At 46.9% G+C, this 24,562-nt stretch overlaps 1 pseudogene; it reads right to left on the reverse strand.

The window, feature by feature from the left end:
• Nucleotides 1–637: 637 nt before the first annotated feature.
• LOC106575051 (glypican-6-like) overlaps nucleotides 638–24,562 on the reverse strand; it is a 359,575-nt pseudogene continuing 335,650 nt past the window's right edge.

A 24,562-nucleotide genomic window follows, 5' to 3' on the forward strand; every position in this document is an offset into this window, starting at 1 on the left:
AGAGCAGAACAGATTATAACAGAGCAGATTAGAACAGAGCAGAACAGATTAGAACAGAGCAGAACAGATCAGAACAAGAACAGAACAGATTAGAACAGAGCAGAACAGAACAGAACAGATTAGAACAGACTAGAACAGAACAGATTAGAACAGATTAGAACAGAACAGAACAGATTAGAACAGAACAGAACAGATTAGAACAGAGCAGAACAGATTAGAACAGATTAGAGCAGAGCAGAACAGAGCAGATTAGAGCAGAGCAGAACAGAGCAGATTAGAGCAGAACAGATTAGGAACAGAACAGATTAGAACAGAGCAGATTAGAGCAGAGCAGAACAGAGCAGATTAGAGCAGAACAGATTAGAGCAGAACAGATTAGAACAGAACAGATTAGAACAGAACAGATTAGAACAAGAGCAAACAGATTAGAAACAGAGCAGAACAGATTAGAACAGATTAGAGCAGAGCAGAGAGCTCTTTGGGGCCAAAGCAGGATGCAGCACTGTAACACTCACACCAATCCTCAGTCTACTACAGTAAACTAACTGTGACCATCTCTCTTCATGGTGTTGGTGGTGGGGGAGGGGGGGAAAGGGTCCGAAAGGGTAGTACGTAGTCCGGTTCTGGTTAGAGAACTCTAACAGTCAGTACCCCGACCGGCTGGCTGGCTGTCTGATTGGTGCCAGAGGTCGTAGCGGCGGGTGGTCCTCTCAGCCCGGCTGGTATTATTATCTCCTGGACCAGGACAGCGCCGTGAGAGAAGGTCAGTAGCAGCGGTAGAGAAGTTCTGGACGGATGCGGCGCTGCCTGATGCAGTCGAAACTCGCTCGTCGCTCCTGTCCGCTCCGACCACGGGGGACTCCGAACCCACAAACACAAACTCTGTGGTACATCGCTCTGGACAGCCACTACCGCTACCGCTGCCCTCGTCGCCTAGAGAGACACACACACACACACACACACACACACACACACACACACACACACACACACACACACACACACACACACACACACACACACACACACACACACACACACACACACACACACAGGACGGACACACACACACACACACACACACACGCACGCACACACACACACACACACACACACACACACACACACACACACACACACACACACACACACACACACACACACAGGACGGACACACACGCACACACACACACACACACACACACACACACAACACACACACACACACACACACACAGCACAATGAGTGAGGATCCAAACAGACTCAAAGCAGATAGCTGACCGTCTGAAGGTTTACTGCCTTGATCAACCCCAGGGTTGTGGGTTCGATTCCCACGGGGGGGACCAGTATGGGAAAAAAATAAAAATAAATAAAGATAAATGTCTGCATTCACTACTGTAAGTCCCTCTGGACAAGAGCGTCTGCTAAATGACTAAAATGTAAATGTTGTAATGAATTCAGTTATTTGGCTTTTTTATAATTTTTCTATAATTTTTTTAATTTTTAGAGTTTTTTAGTGTTTTTATGTTTTTAGCATTTTTGAGTTTTCCAGTTTTTTGAGTTTTGAGTTTTTACTAGTTTTCTAGTTTTTTAAGTTTTTCGAGGTTGTCGCCCATACGGAGAGAGATACAGAGAGATACGGAGAGATACGGAGAGTGATACGGAGAGATACGGAGAGATACGGAGAGAGATACGGAGAGATACGGAGAGATACGGAGAGAGATGGAGAGATACGGAGAGATACGGAGTACGGAGAGAGATACAGAGAGATACGAGTACGGAGAGACACGGAGAGTACGGAGATACGGAGAGAGATAAGGAGAGATACGGAGAGATATACGGAGAGAGATACGGAGAGAGATACAGAGAGAGATACGGAGTACGGAGAGAGTACGGAGAGAGAGTACGGAGAAAGGATACGGAGAGAGATACGGAGAGAGATACGGAGAGAGATACGGAGAGATACAGAGAGGGATGCGGAGAGATACGGAGAGATACGGAGAGATACGGAGAGAGATACGGAGAGAGATACGGAGAGATACGGAGAGATAGGAGAGAGATACGGAGAGATACGGAGAGATACGGAGAGAGATACGGAGAGAGATACGGAGAGATACGGAGAGATACGGAGAGAGATACGGAGTACGGAGAGAGATACGGAGAGAGATACGGGAGAGATACGGAGAGAGATGCGGAGAGAGATAGCAGAGAGAGATGCGGAGTACGGAGAGATACGGAGAGATACGGAGAGAGATACAGAGAGATACGGAGAGAGATACGGAGAGAGTACGGAGAGATATACGGAGAGAGATACGGAGAGATACGGAGAGATACGGAGAGATACGGAGAGAGATACGGAGAGATACGGAGAGATACGGAGAGAGTACGGAGAGATACGGAGAGAGATACGGAGAGAGATACGGAGAGATACGGAGAGATACGGAGAGATACGGAGAGATACGGAGAGAGATACAGAGAGAGATACAGAGATACAAGAGATACAGAGAGAGTACGGAGATACGGAGATACGGAGAGAGATAGGGAGATACGGTGAGAGATACGGAGAGAGATACGGAGAGATACGGAGATACGGAGAGATACGGAGAGAGATACGGGAGAGATACGGAGAATACGGAGAGATACGGAGTACGGAGAGAGATACGGAGAGAGATACGGGAGAGAGATACGGGAGAGATACGGAGAGAGATACGGAGAGAGATACAGAGAGAGATACGGAGTACGGAGAGAGATACGGAGAGATACGGAGAGAGATACTGCAGAGAGATACAGAGAGATACGGAGAGATAGGAGAGAGATACGGAGAGATATACGGAGAGAGATACGGAAGAGATACGGAGAGATACGGAGAGGATACGGAGAGAGATACGGAGAGAGATACGGAGATACGGAGAGATGCGGAGAGATACGGAGAGAGATACGGAGAGAGATACGGAGAGATACGGAGAGATACGGAGAGATACGGAGAGAGATACGGAGAGAATACGGAGAGAGATACAGAGAGATACAGAGAGAGATACGGAGATACGGAGAGATACGGAGAGATACGGAGAGAGATACGGGGAGAGATACGGAGAGATCGGAGAGATACTGGAGATGGAGAGATACGGAGAGATACGGAGAGAGATACGGAGAGAGATACGGAGAGAAGTGACGGAGAGATACGGAGAGAGATCACGGAGAGAACGAGAGAGATACAGAGAGATACAGAGAGAGATACGGAGAGATACGGAGAGAGATACGGGAGAGATCTGGAGAGATACGGAGAGAGATACGGGGAGAGATACGGGAGATACGGAGAGATACGGAGAGAGAGATACGAGAGATACGGAGAGAGATACAGAGAGAGATACGGAGAGATACGGAGAGAGATACGGAGAGAGATACGGAGAGATACGGAGAGAGATACGGAGAGAGATACGGAGAGAGATACAGAGAGAGATACGGAGAGATACGGAGAGAGATAAGGAGAGAGATACGGAGAGATATACGGAGAGAGATACGGAAAGAGATACGGAGAGAGAGATAAGGGAGAGATACGGAGAGAGATACGGAGAGAGATACGGAGAGAGATACGGAGAGATACGGAGAGAATACGGGAGAGATCGGAGAGAGATACGGAGAGAGATACGGAGAGATACGGAGAGATACGGAGAGATACGGAGAGAGATACTGAGAGAGAACGGAGATCGGAGAGATACGGGAGATACGGAGAGAGATACGGAGAGATACGGAGAGATCGGAGAGATACGGAGAGAGATACGAGAGAGATACGGAGAGAGATACGGAGAGAGATACGGGGAGAGATACGGAGAGATACGGAGAGAGATACGAGAGAGATACGGAGAGATACGGAGAGAGATACGGAGAGAGATACGGAGAGATACGGAGAGATACGGAGAGATACGGAGAGAGATATGGAGAGAATACGGAGAGACGATCGGAGGGATACGGAGAGATATCGGAGAGATACGGAGAGATACGGAGAGAGATACGGAGAGAGATACGGAGAGAGATACGGAGAGATACGGAGAGATACGGAGAGATACGGAGAGAGATACGGAGAGAGATACGGAGAGATACGGAGAGAGACACGGAGAGAGATACGAGAGATACGGAGAGAGATACGGAGAGAGATACGGAGAGATACGGAGAGATACGGAGAGATACGGAGAAGGAGATACGGAGAGAGATACGGAGAGAGATACAGAGAGATACGGAGAGAGATACAGAGAGATACGGAGAGATACGGAGAGATACGGAGAGATACGGAGAGGCCCACACAATAGAAATAAGTTGGCCTGATCCAACAGCACCATGTCTGGGTTCCCATATCTGGATCCAACAGCACCATGGATTGGGTTTCCAGTCTCAACGTCAACAGTGGAGAGAGCAACTCCGGGATGCTGGCCTTCTAGGCAGAGTTCCTCTGTCCAGTGTCTTTGTTCTTTTGCCCAACTTAATCTTTTATTTTTATTGGCCAGTCTCAGATATGGCTTTTCTTTGCAACTCTGCCTAGAAGGCCAGCATCCCGGAGTCGCCTCTTCACTGTCGACGTTGAGACTGGTGTTTTGCGGGTACTATTTAATGAAGCTGCCAGTTGAGGACTTGTGAGGCGTCTGTTCCATCGTCCTCTTGCTCAGTTGTGCACCGGGGCCTCCCACTCCTCTTTCTATTCTGGTTAGAGCCAGTTTGCGCTGTTCTGTGAAGGGAGTAGACACAGCGTTGTACGAGATCTTCAGTTTCTTTCCAATTTCTCTCATGGAATAAGAATAGACTGACGAGTTTCAGAAGAAAGTTCTTTGTTTCTCGCCATTTTGAGCCTGTAATCGAACCCACAACGCTGATGCTCCAGATAATCAACTAGTCTAAAGAAGACCAGTTTTATTGCTTCTTTAATCAGTACAACAGTGTTTCAGCTGTGCTAACATAATTGCAGAAGGGTTTTCTAATGATCAATTAGCCTTTTAAAATGATCAACTTGGATTAGCTAACACAATGTGCCATTGGAACACAGGAGTGATGGTTGCTGATAATGGGCCTCTGTACGCCTATGTAGATATTCCATTAAAAATAGGCGTTCAGAGGTAGATATTAGCGCAAAAAACCCTATTCCCTATGCCCTGGTCAAGGTAGTGCACTGTAGAAAATGGCCCTATTCCTATGGGCCCTGGTCAAGGTAGTGCACTGTAGAGAGAATAGGGCCCTATTCCCTATGGGCCCTGGTCAAGGTAGTGCACTGTAGAGAGAATAGGGCCCTATTCCCTATGGGCCCTGGTCAAGGTAGTGCACTACAGAGAGAATAGGCCCTATTCCCTTTGGGCCCTGGTCAAGGTAGTGCACTGCAGAGAGAATAGGCCCTATTCCCTATGGGCCCTGGTAGCCAAGGTAGTGCATCTGTAGAGAGAATAGGCCCTATTCCCTATGGGCCCTGGTCAAGGTAGTGCACTGTAGAGAATAGGGCCCTATTCCCTATGGGCCCTGGTCAAGGTAGTGCACTGTAGAGAGAATAGGGCCCTATTCCCTATGGGCCCTGGTCAAGTAGTGCACTACAGAGAGATAGGGCCCTATTCCCTATGGGCCCTGGTCAAGGTAGTGCACTGCAGAGAGAATAGGGCCCTATTCCCTGGGCCCTGGTCAAGGTAGTGCACTACAGAGAGAATAGGGCCCTATTCCCTATGGGCCCTGGTCAAGGTAGTGCACTTATAGAGAGAATAGAGGCCCTATTCCCTATGGGCCCTGGTCAAGGTAGTGCACTGTAGAGAGAATAGGGCCCTATTCCCTATGGGCCCTGGTCAAGGTAGTGCACTGCAGAGAGAATAGGGCCCTATTCCCTATGGGCCCTGGTTAAGGTAGTGCACTGTAGAGAGAATAGGGCCCTATTCCCTATGGGCCCTGGTCAAAGTAGTGCACTACAGAGAGAATAGGGCCCTATTCCCTATGGGCCCTGGTCAAAGTAGTGCACTATAGAGGCCCTATTCCCTATGGGCCCTGGTCAAGGTAGTGCACTTATAGAGAGAATAGGGCCCTATTCCCTATGGGCCCTGGTCAAGGTAGTGCACTTCAGAGAGAATAGAGCCCTATTCCCTAGGGCCCTGGTCAAGGTAGTGCACTGCAGAGAGAATAGAACCCTATTCCTATGGGCCCTGGTCAAAGTAGTGCACTATAGAGAAGCCCTATTCCCTATGGGCCCTGGTCAAAGTAGTGCACTTATAGAGAGAATAGAGCCCTATTCCCTATGGGTCCTGGTCAAGGTAGTGACACTGCAGAGAGAATAGAGCCCTATTCCCTATGGGCCCTGGTCAAAGTAGTGCACTACAGAGAGAATAGGCCCTATTCCCTATGGGCCCTGGTCAAAGTAGTGCACTACAGAGAGAATAGAGCCCTATTCACTATGGGCCCTGGTCAAGGTAGTCACTACAGAGAATAGGGCCCTATTCCCTATGGGCCCTGGTCAAAGTAGTGCACTACAGAGAGAATAGAGCCCTATTCCTTGGGCCCTGGTCAAAGTAGTGCACTACAGAGAGAATAGAGCCCTATTCCCTATGGGCCCTGGTCAAAGTAGTGCACTACAGAGAGAATAGAGCCCTATTCCTATGGGCCCTGGTCAAGGTAGTACACTACAGAGAATAGAGCCCCTATTCCCTATGGGCCCTGGTCAAGTAGTACACTACAGAGAGAATAGAGCCCTATTCCCTATGGGCCCTGGTCAAAGTAGTCACTACAGAGAGAATAGAACCCTATTCCCTATGGGCCCTGGTCAAGGTAGTGCACTACAGAGAGAATAGAGCCCTATTCCCTATGGGCCCTGGTCAAGGTAGTACAACCTGGTCATACAGAGAGAATAGAACCCTATTCCCTATGGGCCCTGGTCAAAGTAGTGCACTACAGAGAGAATAGAGCCCTATTCCCTATGGGCCCTGGTCAAAGTAGTGCACTACATGGAGAGAATAGAGCCCTATTCCTATGGGCCCTGGTCAAGGTAGTGCACTATAGAGACCCTATTCCCTATGGGCCCTGGTCAAAGTAGTGCACTACAGAGAGAATAGAGCCCTATTCCCTATGGGCCCTGGTTAAGGTAGTGAACTACAGAGAGAATAGAACCCTATTCCCTATGGGCCCTGGTCAAAGTAGTACACTACAGAGAGAATAGAGGCCCTATTCCCTATGGGCCCTGGTCAAAGTAGTGCACTATAGAGCCCTATTCCTTGGGCCCTGGTCAAAGTAGTGCACTTATAGAGAGAATAGAGCCCTATTCCCTATGGGTCCTGGTCAAGGTAGTGCACTACAGAGAGAATAGAACCCTATTCCCTATGGGTCCTGGTCAAAGTGGTGCACTACAGAGAGAATAGAACCCTATTCCCTATGGGCCCTGGTCAAAGTAGTGCACTAATAGAGCACCTATTCCCACTATGGGCCCTGGTCAAAGTAGTGCACTTATAGAGAGAATAGGGCCCTATTCCTTGGGCCCTGGTCAAGGTAGTGCACTACAGAGAGAATAGAACCCTATTCCCTATGGGCCCTGGCCAAGGTAGTGCACTACAGAGAGAATAGAGCCCTATTCCCTATGGGCCCTGGTCAAAGTAGTGCACTACAGAGAATAGAGCCCTATTCATATGGGCCCTGGTCAAGGTAGTGCACTACAGAGAGAATAGAGCCCTATTCCCTATGGGCCCTGGTCAAAGTAGTGCACTACAGAGAGAATAGAACCCTATTCCCTATGGGCCCTGGTCAAGGTAGTGCACTACAGAGAGAATAGAGCCCTATTCCCTATGGGCCCTGGTCAAGGTAGTGCACTACAGAGAGAATAGAGCCCTATTCACTATGGGCCCTGGTCAAAGTAGTGCACTACAGAGAGAATAGGGCCCTATTCCCTATGGGCCCTGGTCAAGGTAGTGCACTACAGAGAGAATAGAGCCCTATTCCCATGGGCCCTGGTCAAGGTAGTGCACTACAGAGAATAGAACCTATTCCCTATGGGCCCTGGTCAAGGTAGTGCACTACAGAGAGAATAGAGCCCTATTCCCTATGACCCGGCCCTGGTCAAGGTAGTGCACTACAGAGAGAATAGAGCCCTATCCCTATGGGCCCTGGTCAAGGTAGTGCACTACAGAGAGAATAGAGCCCTATTCCCTATGGGCCCTGGTCAAGTAATTGCACTACAGAGAATAGAGCCCTATTCAATATGGGCCCTGGTCAAGGTAGTGCACTACAGAGAGAATAGAGCCCTATTCCCTATGGGCCCTGGTCAAGGTAGTGCACTACAGAGAATAGAACCCTATTCCTATGGGCCCTGGTCAAGGTAGTGCACTACAGAGAGAATAGAGCCCTATTCCCTATGGGCCCTGGTCAAAGTAGTGCACTACAGAGAGAATAGAGCCCTATTCACTATGGGCCCTGGTCAGGTAGTGCACTACAGAGAATAGGGCCCTATTCCCTATGGGCCCTGGTCAAGGTAGTGCACTACAGAGAGAATAGAACCCTATTCCCTATGGCCCTGGTCAAGGTAGTGCACGCCGGGCACTACAGAGAGAATAGAGCCCTATTCCCTATGAGCCCTGGTCAAGGTAGTGCACTACAGAGAGAATAGAGCCCTATTCCCTATGGGCCCTGGTCAAGGTAGTGCACTACAGAGAGAATAGAGCCCTATTCCCTATGGGCCCTGGTCAAGGTAGTGCACTACAGAGAGAATAGAGCCCTATTCCCTATGAGCCCTGGTCAAGGTAGTGCACTAAGAGCATGCCCTGGTCAAGGTAGTGCACTACAGAGAGAATAGAGCCCTATTCCCTATGGGCCCTGGTCAAGGTAGTGCACTACAGAGAGAATAGGGTATCGTTTGGAACTTACTGGAGTCCTGAAAGAAAATGTCGTTTCCGTTGTAGGCGTTTTTTCAGCTTGTTCGTCATCACCCTGAGCGTCATGATCTGTTGGCGAATCAGAGTGTCCGGTCTAGTGATGTCCACCGCGACCTCAGGGTTGTTCAGCTGGTTGGTGAGGCCGTCTTTCACCACCTCAGGAAAATACCTGGGAGACGGAGGATAACAACAACACCTGTTCAGGTACATCTCTGAGGAACACCTATTAAAATACAATCACATTTCATTGGAAAGGAAATTATTCAATTAAATGGATCGTGTGGAGCGTTCTCAAGAGGAAGTGGTCCTCCAGCACTCAGAGAGCAGCTGTCAGTGGTCCTAGAGAAGAGATTCTCCAGCACTCAGAGAGCAGCTGTCAGTGGTCCTGAAGAGATTCTCCAGCACTCAGAGAGCAGCTGTCAGTGGTCCATGAAGAGATTCTCCAGCACTCAGAGAGCAGCTGTCAGTGGTCCTGAAGAGATTCTCCAGCACTCAGAGAGCAGCTGTCAGTGGTCCTGAAGAGATTCTCCAGCACTCAGAGAGCAGCTGTCAGTGGTCCTGAAGAGATTCTCCAGCACTCAGAGAGCAGCTGTCAGTGGTCCTGAAGAGATTCTCCAGCACTCAGAGAGCAGCTGTCAGTGGTCCTGAAGAGATTCTCCAGCACTCAGAGAGCAGCTGTCAGTGGTCCTGAACAGGTCGTAAAGCTGGGCTGTATAATCCAACCAGACAGGACTAGTAATGCTGATTGCACAATCCCTCCTGCATTCTACACTCTCCCTGCTCCCTCCTCCTATTGGTCCCTCTCTCCCTGCTCCCTCCTCCCTATTGGTCCCTCTCTCTCCCTGCTCCCTCCTCCTATTGGTCCCTCTCTCCCTGCTCCCTCCTCTTGTTGGTCCCTCTCTCCCTGCTCCCTCCTCCTATTGGTCCCTCTCTCCCTGCTCCCTCCTGTCTATTGGTCCCTCTCTCCCTGCTCCCTCCTCCTATTGGTCCCTCTCTCCCTGCTCCCTCCTCCTATTGGTCCCTCTCCCTACTCCCTCCTGTCTATTGGTCCCTCTCCCCCTCACTCCCTCCTCCTATTGGTCCCTCTCTCCCTACCTCCCTCCTCCTATTGGTCCCTCTCTCCCTACTCCCTCCTCCTATTGGTCCCTCTCTCCCTACTCCCTCCTCCTATTGGTCCCTCTCTCCCTGCTCCCTCCTCCTATTGGTCCCTCTCTCCCTACTCCCTCCTCCTATTGGTCCCTCTCTCCCTACTCCCCTCCTCCTATTGGTCCCTCTCTCCCTGCTCCCTCCTCCTATTGGTCCCTCTCTCCCTACTCCCTCCTCCTATTGGTCCCTCCCTCCCTACTCCCTCCTCCTATTGGTCCCTCTCTCCCTACTCCCTCCTCCTATTGGTCCCTCTCTCCCTGCTCCCTCCTCCTATTGGTCCCTCTCTCCCTACTCCCTCCTCCTATTGGTCCCTCTCTCCCTACTCCCTCCTCCTATTGGTCCCTCTCTCCCTGCTCCCTCCTCCTAGTGGTCCCTCCTACTCCCTCCTCCTATTGGTCCCTCTCTCCCTGCTCCCTCCTCCCTTTGGTCCCTCTCTCCCTGCTCCCTCCTCCCTATGGTCCCTCTCTCCCTACTCCCCCTCCTCCCTATTGGTCCCTCTCTCCCCTACTCCCTCCTCCTATTGGTCCCTCTCTCCCTAACTCCCCTCCTCCTATTGGTCCCTCCCTCCCTACTCCCTCCTCCTATTGGTCCCTCTCTCCCTACTCCCTCCTCCTATTGGTCCCTCTCTCCCTACTCCCCTCCTCCTTATTGGTCCCTCTCTCCCTGCTCCCTCCTCCTATTGGTCCCTCTCTCCCTACTCCCTCCTCCCATTGGTCCCTCTCTCCCTGCTCCCTCCTCCTATTGGTCCCTCTCTCTACTCCCTCCTCCTGTCATTGGTCCCTCTCTCCCTACTCCCTCCTCCTATTGGTCCCTCTCTCCCTACTCCCTCCTCCTATTGGTCCCTCCCTCCCTACTCCCTCCTCCTGTATGGTCCCTCTCTCCCTACTCCCTCCTGTCTATTGGTCCCTCTCTCCCTGCTCCCCTCCTCCTATTGGTCCCTCTCTCCCTGCTCCCTCCTCCTATTGGTCCCTGTCTCCCTACTCCCTCCTCCTTTGTCCCTCCCTCCCTACTCCCCTCCTATTGGTCCCTCTCTCCCTGCTCCCTCCTTCTATTGGTCCCTCTCTCCCTGCTCCCTCCTCCTATTGGTCCCTCTCTCCCTGCTCCCTCCTCCCTTTGGTCCCTCTCTCCCTGCTCCCTCCTCCCGTTGGTCCCTCTCTCCCTGCTCCCTCCTCCTATTGGTCCCTCTCTCCCTACTCCCTCCTCCCATTGGTCCCTCTCTCCCTACTCCCTCCTCCTATTGGTCCCTCTCTCCCTACTCCCTCCTCCATTGGTCCCTCTCTCCCTGCTCCCTCCTCCTATTGGTCCCTCTCTCCCTACTCCCTCCTCCTATTGGTCCCTCTCTCCCTACTCCCTCCTCCTGTCTATTGGTCCCTCTCTCCCTGTCTATTGGTCCCTCTCTCGATCCAGTCCTCTCTCTCTGATCCAGTCCTCTCTCTCTGATCCAGTCCTCTCCAGTTCTGCTGGGTCCTCTCTCTTGATCCAGTCCTCTCTCTCTGATCCAGTCCTCTCTCTCTGATCCAGTCCTCTCCTGTTCCCTGAGGTCCTCCAGAGATCTGGGCCCTGGCCTGTCTGGCTGTCTGCTTCCCTGAGGTCCTCCAGAGATCTGGGCCCTGGCCTGCCTGGCTGTCTGCTTCCCTGAGGTCCTCCAGAGATCTGGGCCCTGGCCTGTCTGGCTGTCTGCTTCCCTGAGGTCCTCCAGAGATCTGGGCCCTGGCCTGTCTGGCTGTCTGCTTCCCTGAGGTCCTCCAGAGATCTGGGCCCTGGCCTGTCTGGCTGTCTGCTTCCCTGAGGTCCTCCAGAGATCTGGGCCCTGGCCTGTCTGGCTGTCTGCTTCCCTGAGGTCCTCCAGAGATCTGGGCCCTGGCCTGCCTGGCTGTCTGCTTCCCTGAGGTCCTCCAGAGATCTGGGCCCTGGCCTGTCTGGCTGTCTGCTTCCCTGAGGTCCTCCAGAGATCTGGGCCCTGGCCTGTCTGGCTGTCTGCTTCCCTGAGGTCTTCCAGAGATCTGGGCCCTGGCCTGTCTGGCTGTCTGCTTCCCTGAGGTCTTCCAGAGATCTGGGCCCTGGCCTGTCTGGCTGTCTGCTTCCTGAGGTCCTCCAGAGATCTGGGCCCTGGCCTGTCTGGCTGTCTGATGCCCATCAATGTTTCATTCATCCAGAAGTCATCCAGAAGCTGGCGTAGGGACCATCCAAGCTCCACTTACCTAGCCAGGGTGGTTTGGTGGTGGGGAAGGGTGGGGGAAGAACTGGCACAAACAGGGGAAATTAATTGATCTTTTATGACACCATCTGCTGTAGTTATGACTCTGGGAGGTAGAGAAACAGAGGGATGGAGGGGTGGAGGAACAGAGGGATGGAGGGGTGGAGGGGTAGAGGAACAGAGGGATGGAGGGGTAGAGGAACAGAGGGATGGAGTAGAGGAACAGAGGGATGGAGGGGTAGAGGGACAGAGAGATGGAGGGGTAGAGGGACAGAGAGATGGAGGGTAGAGGGATAAGACGGAGGGATGGAGGGGTAGAGGGACGGAGGGATGGAGGGGTAGAGGAACAGAGGGATGGAGGGGTAGAGGATGAGGGATGGAGGGGTAGAGGAACAGAGGGATGGAGGTAGAGGGATGGAGGGATGGAGGGGTAGAGGAACAGAGGGATGGAGGGGTAGAGGAACAGAGGGATGGAGGGGAGACAATGGAGGGGTAGAGGAACAGAGGGATGGAGGGGTGGAGGAACAGAGGATGGAGGTAGAGGAACAGAGGGATGGAGGGGTAGAGGAACAGAGAGATGGAGGGGTAGAGGATGGAGGGGTAGAGGGGTAGAGGACAAGGATGGAGGGGTAGAGGGATGGAGGGATGGAGGGGTAGAGGAACAGAGGGATGGAGGGGTAGAGGGATGGAGGGTAGAGGCACAGAGAGATGGAGGGGTGAGGGATGGAGGGAGAGGAACAGAGGGATGGAGGGTAGAGGGATGGAGGGGTAGAGGGATGGAGGGATGGAGGGGTAGAGGAACAGAGGGATGGAGGGGTAGAGGAACAGAGGGATGGAGGGTAGAGGAACAGAGGGATGGAGGGTAGAGGAACAGAGGGATGGAGAGAGGAACAGAGGGATGGAGGGGGTGGAGGAACAGAGGGATGGAGGGGGTAGAGGATGGAGGGGTAGAGGAACAGAGGGATGGAGGTGAGGGAGCAGAGGGATGGAGGGAGAGGGATGGAGGGTGGAGGAAGGGATGGAGGGATGGGGGATGGAGGGTAGAGGAAGAGGGATGGAGGGGTGGAGGGATGGAGGGGTAGAGGAAGGAGGGATGGAGGGGAGAGGGATGGAGGGGGGAGAGAACAGAGGGATGGAGGGGTAGAGGAATGGAGGGATGGAGGGGTAGAGGGGCAGAGGGATGGAGGGGTAGAGGAACAGAGAGATGGAGGGGTAGAGGGATGGAGGGGTAGAGGAACAGAGGGTGGGTAGAGGAACAGAGGGATGGAGGGGAGAGGAACAGAGGGATGGAGGGGAGAGGAACAGAGGGATGGAGGGTAGAGGAACAGAGGGATGGAGGGAGAGAGGGATGGAGGGGTAGAGGGATGGAGGGATGGAGGGGTAGAGGAACAGAGGGATGGAGGGGTAGAGGAACAGAGGGATGGAGGGGTAGAGGGGTGGAGGGATGGAGGTGGAGGAACAGAGGGATGGAGGGGTAGAGGGATGGAGGGGTAGAGGCACAGAGGGATGGAGGGGTAGAGGAAAGAGGGATGGAGGGTAGAGGAACAGAGGGATGGAGGGAAAGAGGAGAGAGAGAGAGAGAGAGAGAGAGAGAGAGAGAGAGAGAGAGAGAGAGAGAGAGAGAGAGAGAGAGAGAGAGAGAGAGAGAGAGAGAGAGAGAGAGAGAGAGAGAGAGAGAGAGAGAGAGAGAGAGAGAGAGAGAGAGAGAGAGAGAGAGAGAGAGAGAGAGCTTCTGGCTTTCATTCCAAGCATCTATAAACACGTTATTGTACAGGAATAGATGAGAACATCTCACCATATCCATAAAGTGTCAGAGATTCACAGGTAAACAATATGTCTGTCTTATCTGACCTTGGCATCGCTGTAGTACTGGTTCTCTCTTGTCCTGTACCAAGGACTCAGAGTACCATAGTTCTGGACCAGCTGAGGGTCTACAACACTGGGTCTCTCTTGTTCTGTACCAAGGACTCAGAGTACCATAGTTCTGGACCAGCTGAGGGTCTACAACACTGGGTCTCTCTTGTTCTGTGCCAAGGACTCAGAGTACCATAGTTCTGGACCAGCTGAGGGTCTATAACACTGGTTCTCTCTTGTTCTGTGCCAAGGACTCAGAGTACCATAGTTCTGGACCAGCTGAGGGTCTATAACACTGGTTCTCTCTTGTTCTGTACCAAGGACTCAGAGTACCATAGTTCTGGACCAGCTGAGAGTCTACAACACTGGGTCTCCCTTGTTCTGTACCAAGGAGTCAGAGTACCATAGTTCTGGACCAGCTGAGGGTCAACTCATCAGACTAGTTATAGGACTAGTTAGTGTAGGTCTACGGGCGTGTGATCTGAACACCTCTCACCTGGCCTTAGCGTGACTATTCCAGCACTGTTCAGACCTCATCAGACTAGTTATAGGACTAGTTAGTGTAGGTCTACGGGCGTGTGATCTGAACACCTCTCACCTGGCCTTAGCGTGACTATTCCAGCACTGTTCAGACCTCATCAGACTAGTTATAGGACTAGTTAGTGTAGGTCTACGGGCGTGTGATCTGAACACCTCTCACCTGGCCTTAGCGTGACTATTCCAGCACTGTTCAGACCTCATCAGACTAGTTATAGGACTAGTTAGTGTAGGTCTACGGGCGTGTGATCTGAACACCTCTCACCTGGCCTTAGCGTGACTATTCCAGCACTGCTCTTCATCTGGCTCGGTCAACTTGTCTTTAGTACAGATCTCATCCGGCAGGTTGGACCAGAACCTTTTGGACTGTTTCAGCTTCTTCTTAATGTCTAGAACCTGCAGGAAAGGAAGGAGAATTAACATGGGACGTGGGTTCAAACGCGCTGCACAATTTTGCCCAGCAACGTCTGGGTTCTGGCCGGGGGAGGCCGTCATTGTAAATAAGAATTTGTTCAACATTTATTTGTTAAATTAAAAGTTTCAAATGGATTCTGTCAATGTGTAATGTTATAGGTATTTAAAACGTTTTTTTTTTTTTGGTTTACATTTAAAAACTCATTTTTAAATAATACAATATTTAATCAGTCGTCTTCCTCAAATGAAGGGAACGAAGACGCAATCTTTACGAGGTAATCTGATTTCATTGGTCTCAACCGAAGGAATCAAAAAGATGGCCAGAATACATGGAGGAACTACACCAAACACAAACAAGTACAGTAGAGATGATCTGAAATACAAGCAAGAAAATCCACACAGAGGCATCCTAAACATTTAAACAGCACAAAGAACTTGATCTGCAATAAAAGGTGTTTCCTTCATTTTATTTTCTTAGCGGATTCCTTAACAGATTCCTTAACGGATTCCTTAACAGATTCCTTAACTTCTCTAAGGTAGGGGGCAGTATTTTCACGGCCGGATGAAAAAATTACCGAAATTAAACGGCCTACTACTCGGGCCCAGGAACTAGAATATGCATATTATTAGTAGATTTGGATAGAAAACACTCCGAAGTTTCTAAAACTGTTTGAATGATGTCTGTGAGTATAACAGAACTCATATGGCAGGCAAAAACCTGAGAAAAATCTAACCAGGAAGTGGGAAATCTGGTGCTTGTAGTCTTTTCAAGTCATTGCCTATCCAACACACAGTGATTTAGGGTTAATTTTGCACTTCCTAAGGCTTCCACTAGATGTCAACAGTCTTTTGAACCTAGTTTCAGGCTTTTGCAGTGAACAGAGAGGGAACAAAGGAAGTTGGAAGATGTTGACTCAGGAAAGGACATGAGTTCATTGGCGCGCATTCACGTGGGGAGGTAGCTGTGTTCCAAAACGTTTTTCAAGACATTGGAATCGTCCGGTTGGAATATTATTGAAGTTTTAAGTTAAAAAGGCCCTAAAGATTGATGCTATACAACGTTTGACATGTTTCAACGAACATAAATATAACTTTTTTTGACTTTTCGGCGTGACATTTTGGCTGCGCTTCCTACATTTGGAGTAGCTTACTGAACGAGCAAACAACAAGGAGGTATTTGGACTTCAATGATGGACTTTATCGAACAAAACAACATTTATTGTGGACCTGGTATTCCTGGAAGTGCCTTCTGGTGAAGATCATCAAAGGTAAGTGAATATTTCTAATGCTATTTAATATTTTAGATGACTCCAAAATGGCAGGTATCTGTATTGCGTAGCGTATTTTTCTGAGCGCAGTACTCAGATTATTGCAAAGTGTGCTTTCCCAGTAAAGTTATTTTGAAATCTTTCACAGCGTTAGCATAAAGGAGATGTTCATCTATAATTCTTTGAATAACAATTTAATATTTTATCAACGTTTATGACGAGTATTTTTGTAAATTGTTGTGCTGATTCACCGGCAGTATTGGAGGCAAAATATTTTCTGAACATCAAGCGCCGATGTAAAATGCTGTTTTTGGATATAAATATGAACTTTATCGAACAAAACATACATGTATTGTGTAACATGATGTCCTAGGAGTGTCATCTGATGAAGATCGTCAAAGGTTAGTGCTTATTTCTGGTATTTGTGATGCATCTCCTTGCTTGGAAAATGGCTGTGTGGTTTTTCTTGTGTTGAACCTGTCCTAACATAATCTAACTTTATGCTTTCGCCGTAAAGCCTTTTTGAAATCGGACAACGTGGTTACATTAAGGAGACGTGTATCTTTTAAAATGGTGTAAAATAGTCGTATGTTTGAGAACTTTGAATTATGACATTTTGTTGTTTTTTGAATTTGGCGCTCTGATTTTTCCACTGGCTGTTGAAGCGTGTGTTCCGTGTTTGTGTGTGTGTGTGTGCGTGTGTGCGTGTGTGTGTGTGTGTGTGCGTGTGTGTGTGTGTGTGTGTGCGTGCGCGTGCGTGCGTGTGTGTGCCTGAGAGAGGTTAACAGATTCAATGTAATTTGCCAACAGAAGACAGGACAAGATGTTTATCAGATCAGGGTGATGACTACCTTCTGATGTGTTGCTGAGGAGATCGGTACTCCAGATTACGGTCAGCCTGTGGTGTCACTTTTACAAAAACCCTCACTGGTTCACACGGACCCGTAATGCGACCCGCGGCACAGAAGACAGACACATTTTCTTGGAGACGAAGACAAAAAAACAGATTGATGCTTATCAGCTCAGTTGATCTCTGCCCGGGTATCGTTCTGACTACAGTCAGATTTACAGCCTGTCTGCCGTATTTAATACCGTAAATGACATCACTGCGGTCCGTTGTAGTCCAGAACCAGCTGTAGTTATGCGTCACGTCAAAACGCTCGAGCTAACGAGGCGACAGTCTGAGGGACTACGTTTTCACACATGCCCATGTGCTACAAACACACCACGATAACCCTTCGTCGTCTAGCTGCATGGACCTGATGGCACCAGTCACAGAGGACATAGATCTACCTCTATATCACATAGATATACCTCTATATCACATAGATCTACCTCTATATCACATAGATCTACCTCTAAATCACATAGATCTGCCTCTATATCACATAGATCTACCTCTATGTCACATAGATCTCCCCTCTATATCACATAGATCTGCCTCTATATCACATAGATATACCTCTATATCACATAGATCTACCTCTATATCACATAGATCTACCTCTATATCACATAGATCTGCCTCTAAATCACATAGATCTGCCTCTATATCACATAGATCTACCTCTATATCACATAGATCTACCTCTAAATCACATAGATCTGCCTCTATATCACATAGATCTACCTCTATATCACATAGATCTACCTCTATATCACATAGATCTACCTCTATATCACATAGATCTACCTCTATATCACATAGATCTGCCTCTAAATCACATAGATCTACCTCTATATCACATAGATCTACCTCTAAATCACATAGATCTGCCTCTATATCACATAGATCTACCTCTATATCACATAGATCTACCTCTAAATCACATAGATCTGCCTCTATATCACATAGATCTACTTCTATATCACATAGATCTACCTCGAAATCACATAGATCTGCCTCTATATCACATAGATCTACCTCTATGTCACATAGATCTACCTCTATATCACATAGATCTACCTCTATGTCACATAGATCTACCTCTATATCACATAGATCTACCTCTATATCACATAGATCTACCTCTAAATCACATAGATCTGCCTCTATATCACATAGATCTACCTCTAAATCACATAGATCTGCCTCTATATCACATAGATCTGCCTCTATGTCACATAGATCTACCTCTATGTCACATAGATCTACCTCTATATCACATAGATATACCTCTATATCACATAGATCTCCCTCTATATCACATAGATCTGCCTCTATATCAACTTGATCTACCTCTATATCACATAAATCTACCTCTATATCACATAGATATACCTCTATATCACATAGATCTCCCTCTATATCACATAGATCTACCTCTAAATCACATAGATCTGCCTCTATATCACATAGATCTACCTCTATATCACATAGATCTGCCTCTATATCACATAGATCTACCTCTATGTCACATAGATCTCCCTCTATATCACATAGATCTGCCTCTATATCACATAGATCTACCTCTATATCACATAGATATACCTCTATATCACATAGATCTACCTCTATATCACATAGATCTACCTCTATATCACATAGATCTGCCTCTATATCACATAGATCTACCTCTATATCACATAGATCTACCTCTAAATCACATAGATCTGCCTCTATATCACATAGATCTACCTCTATATCACATAGATCTACCTCTATATCACATAGATCTACCTCTATATCACATAGATCTACCTCTATATCACATAGATCTGCCTCTAAATCACAAAGATCTACCTCTATATCACATAGATCTACCTCTAAATCACATCGATCTACCTCTATATCACATAGATCTACCTCTATGTCACATAGATCTACCTCTATATCACATAGATCTACCTCTATATCACATAGATCTACCTCTAAATCACATAGATCTGCCTCTATATCACATAGATCTACCTCTAAATCACATAGATCTGCCTCTATATCACATAGATCTGCCTCTATGTCACATAGATCTACCTCTATGTCACATAGATCTACCTCTATATCACATAGATATACCTCTATATCACATAGATCTCCCTCTATATCACATAGATATGCCTCTATATCAACTTGATCTACCTCTATATCACATAAATCTACCTCTATATCACATAGATATACCTCTATATCACATAGATCTCCCTCTATATCACATAGATCTACCTCTAAATCACATAGATCTGCCTCTATATCACATAGATCTACCTCTATATCACATAGATCTGCCTCTATATCACATAGATCTACCTCTATATCACATAGATCTACCTCTATGTCACATAGATCTACCTCTAAATCACATAGATCTGCCTCTAAATCACATAGATCTACCTCTATATCACATAGATCTACCTCTAAATCACATAGATCTACCTCTAAATCACATAGATCTACCTCTATATCACATAGATCTACCTCTAAATCACATAGATCTGCCTCTATATCACATAGATCTACCTCTATATCACATAGATCTACCTCTATATCACATAGATATACCTCTATATCACATAGATCTCCCTCTATATCACATAGATCTACCTCTATATCACATAGATCTACCTCTAAATCACATAGATCTGCCTCTATATCACATAGATCTACCTCTATATCACATAGATCTACCTCTATATCACATAGATCTACCTCTAAATCACATAGATCTGCCTCTATATCACATAGATCTACCTCTATGTCACATAGATCTACCTCTATATCACATAGATCTACCTCTATATCACATAGATCTCCCTCTATATCACATAGATCTACCTCTATATCACATAGATCTACCTCTAAATCACATAGATCTGCCTCTATATCACATAGATCTACCTCTATATCACATAGATCTACCTCTATATCACAAAGATATACCTCTATATCACATAGATCTACCTCTATATCACATAGATCTACCTCTATATCACATAGATCTACCTCTATATCACATAGATCTAACTCTATATCACATAGATCTCCCTCTATATCACATAGATCTACCTCTATATCACATAGATCTACCTCTATATCACATAGATCTCCCTCTATATCACATAGATCTACCTCTATATCACATAGATCTACCTCTAAATCACATAGATCTGCCTCTATATCACATAGATCTACCTCTAAATCACATAGATCTGCCTCTATATCACATAGATCTACCTCTAAATCACATAGATCTGCCTCTATATCACATAGATCTACCTCTATATCACATAGATCTACCTCTATATCACATAGATATACCTCTATATCACATAGATCTCCCTCTATATCACATAGATCTACCTCTATATCACATAGATCTACCTCTAAATCACATAGATCTGCCTCTATATCACATAGATCTACCTCTATATCACATAGATCTACCTCTATATCACATAGATATACCTCTATATCACATAGATCTACCTCTATATCACATAGATCTACCTCTATTTCACATAGATCTACCTCTATATCACATAGATCTAACTCTATATCACATAGATCTCCCTCTATATCACATAGATCTACCTCTATATCACATAGATCTACCTCTATATCACATAGATCTCCCTCTATATCACATAGATCTACCTCTATATCACATAGATCTCCCTCTATATCACATAGATCTCCCTCTATATCACATAGATCTCCCTCTGTACTACTGTAGGACTGTATTTAACATATCACATAGATCTACCTCTATATCACATAGATCTACCCTCTATATCACATAGATCTCCCTCTATATCACATAGATCTCCCTCTATATCACATAGATCTCCCTCTATATCACATAGATCTACCTCTATATCACATAGATCTACCTCTATATCACATAGATCTACCTCTATATCACATAGATCTCCCTCTATATCACATAGATCTCCCTCTATATCACATAGATCTCCCTCTATACTACTGTAGGACTGTATTTAACACTATCACATAGATCTAACTCTATATCACATAGATCTCCCTCTATATCACATAGATCTACCTCTATATCACATAGATATACCTCTATATCACATAGATCTACCTCTATATCACATAGATCTACCTCTATATCACATAGATCTACCTCTATATCACATAGATCTAACTCTATATCACATAGATCTCCCTCTATATCACATAGATCTACCTCTATATCACATAGATCTACCTCTATATCACATAGATCTCCCTCTATATCACATAGATCTACCTCTATATCACATAGATCTCCCTCTATATCACATAGATCTCCCTCTATATCACATAGATCTCCCTCTATACTACTGTAGGACTGTATTTAACACTATCACATAGATCTACCTCTATATCACATAGATCTACCCTCTATATCACATAGATCTCCCTCTATATCACATAGATCTCCCTCTATATCACATAGATCTCCCTCTATATCACATAGATCTACCTCTATATCACATAGATCTACCTCTATATCACATAGATCTCCATCTATATCACATAGATCTCCCCTCTATATCACATAGATCTCCCTCTATACTACTGTAGGACTGTATTTAACACTATCACATAGATCTACCTCTATATCACATAGATCTCCCTCTATATCACATAGATCTACCTCTATATCACATAGATCTACCTCTATATCACAAAGATTTCCCTCTATATCACATAGATCTACCTCTATATCACATAGATCTACCTCTGTACTCCTGTACGAAGGCATTGTTAACTCGCTGTGTTAACATCAAGGCAGACAGCCCTCAGCTATATAACCTCACTGTCACAGACAGCATAAAATATAGACAACATAAATGTCTAGAGAGAGGGGGAGACAGGGAGAGAGAAAGAGAGAGAAACAGGGAGAGAGAGCTAGAGAGAGGGGGAGACAGGGAGAGAGAGAGAGAAGGAAACAGGGAGAGAGAGCTAGAGAGAGGGGGGAGACAGGGAGAGAGAGAGAGAGAGAGAGAGAGAGAGAGAGAGAGAGAGAGAGAAGGTAACAGGGAGAGAGAGAGGGAAACGGAGAGAGAGAGAGAAATAGAGAGAGAGAGCGAGCGACAGAGAGAGAGAGAGATAGTGAGAGAGAGAGAGATAGTGAGCGACGAACTGGAATCCTATCTGGCCCTAAACAGAGAGTACACCGTAGCAGAATACCTGACCACTGTGACTGACCCAAAATTAAGGAAAGCTTTGACTATGTACAGCCTTGCTATTGAGAAAGGCCGCCGTAGGCAGACCTGGCTCTCAAGAGAAAATGAGGTGGAAACTGAGCTGCACTTCCTAACCTCCTGTCCAAATATATGACACATACCGAGCCTTCAGAAAGTATTCAAACCCCTTGACTTTTTCCACATTTTGTTACGTTACAATTCCCATCAATCTACACACAATACCCCATAATGATTTATAACCCAAAAACAAACAACAAATGATTTGGAAAGGCACACACCTGTCTATATAAGGTCCCACAGTTAACAGTACATGTCAGAGCAAAAAACCAAGCCATGAGGTGGAAGGAAATTGTCCGTAGAGCTGTCACGTCCTGACCAGGTAAAGAGGTCATTTTGCCATAGTAGTATAATGGGGTGGAACCGGGGTTGTTTTTGTGTGTTGGGGGTTTTCCGTTTCTATGTGGGAGTGTTCTAGTTTTCTATTTCTATGTGTTGTTTTTTCCATGTTTCGGCCGGGTATGGTTTTGTAACGCGGGTCGTATAAAAGGGGGCCAAGGTGCAGCGTGTAGAGCGCTCATATTAACTTTTAACGAATATACTTTCACAAAACAGCAAAACGCCCGATAACGGTTCCGTCAGGTGAACATACACACTAAACAGGAAAACAACTACCCACAAAAACCCAGGAAGAAAAACCCCCTACTTAAATATGATCTCTAATTAGAGGCAACGAGGATCAGCTGCCTCCAATTAGAGATCAACCCCCAAACAATCCCAACATAGAAATAGAAAAAGTAGAACTTAAACATAGAAATAGAAAACATAGAAAAACACAAAAACACCCCCTGTCACACCCTGCCCTACTCTACTATAGAAAATTACATCTTACTATGGTCAGGACGTGACAGGTTTCCGTTTCTATGTGGGAGTGTTCTAGTTTTCTATTTCTATGTGTTGTTTTTTCCATGTTTTGGCCGAGCATGGTTTCCAATCAGAGGCAGGTGTCTTTCGTTGTCTCTGATTGGGAACCATACTTAGGCAGCCTGTTTTCCTTTTGGGGTTTTGTGGGTAGTTGTGTTTCCGTTTAGTCTAAGTGTACCTGACGGGGTTTTGTGGGTAGTTGCGTTTCCGTTTAGTCTAAGTGTACCTGACGGGGTTTTGTGGGTAGTTGTGTTTCCGTTTAGTCTAAGTGTACCTGACGGGGTTTTGTGGGTAGTTGCGTTTCCGTTTAGTCTAAGTGTACCTGACGGGGTTTTGTGGGTAGTTGCGTTTCCGTTTAGTCTAAGTGTACCTGACGGGGTTTTGTGGGTAGTTGCGTTTCCGTTTAGTCTAAGTGTACCTGACGGGGTTTTGTGGGTAGTTGCGTTTCCGTTTAGTCTAAGTGTACCTGACGGGGTTTTGTGGGTAGTTGCGTTTCCGTTTAGTCTAAGTGTACCTGACGGGGTTTTGTGGGTCGTTGTGTTTCCGTTTAGTCTAAGTGTACCTGACGGGGTTTTGTGGGTAGTTGTGTTTCCGTTTAGTCTAAGTGTACCTGACGGGGTTTTGTGGGTAGTTGTGTTTCCGTTTAGTCTAAGTGTACCTGACGGGGTTTTGTGGGTAGTTGTGTTTCCGTTTAGTCTAAGTGTACCTGACGGGGTTTTGTGGGTAGTTGTGTTTCCGTTTAGTCTAAGTGTACCTGACGGGGTTTTGTGGGTAGTTGTGTTTCCGTTTAGTCTAAGTGTACCTGACGGGGTTTTGTGGGTAGTTATGTTTCCGTTTAGTCTAAGTGTACCTGACGGGGTTTTGTGGGTAGTTGCGTTTTCCGTTTAGTCTAAGTGTACCTGACGGGGTTTTGTGGGTAGTTGCGTTTCCGTTTAGTCTAAGTGTACCTGACGGGGTTTTGTGGGTAGTTGCGTTTCCGTTTAGTCTAAGTGTACCTGACGGGGTTTTGTGGGTAGTTGCGTTTCCGTTTAGTCTAAGTGTACCTGACGGGGTTTTGTGGGTCGTTGTGTTTCCGTTTAGTCTAAGTGTACCTGACGGGGTTTTGTGGGTAGTTGTGTTTCCGTTTAGTCTAAGTGTACCTGACGGGGTTTTGTGGGTAGTTGTGTTTCCGTTTAGTCTAAGTGTACCTGACGGGGTT

The sequence above is a fragment of the Salmo salar genome, chromosome ssa16, assembly GCF_905237065.1.
Source record: "Salmo salar chromosome ssa16, Ssal_v3.1, whole genome shotgun sequence".
Lineage (NCBI taxonomy): Eukaryota > Metazoa > Chordata > Actinopteri > Salmoniformes > Salmonidae > Salmo > Salmo salar.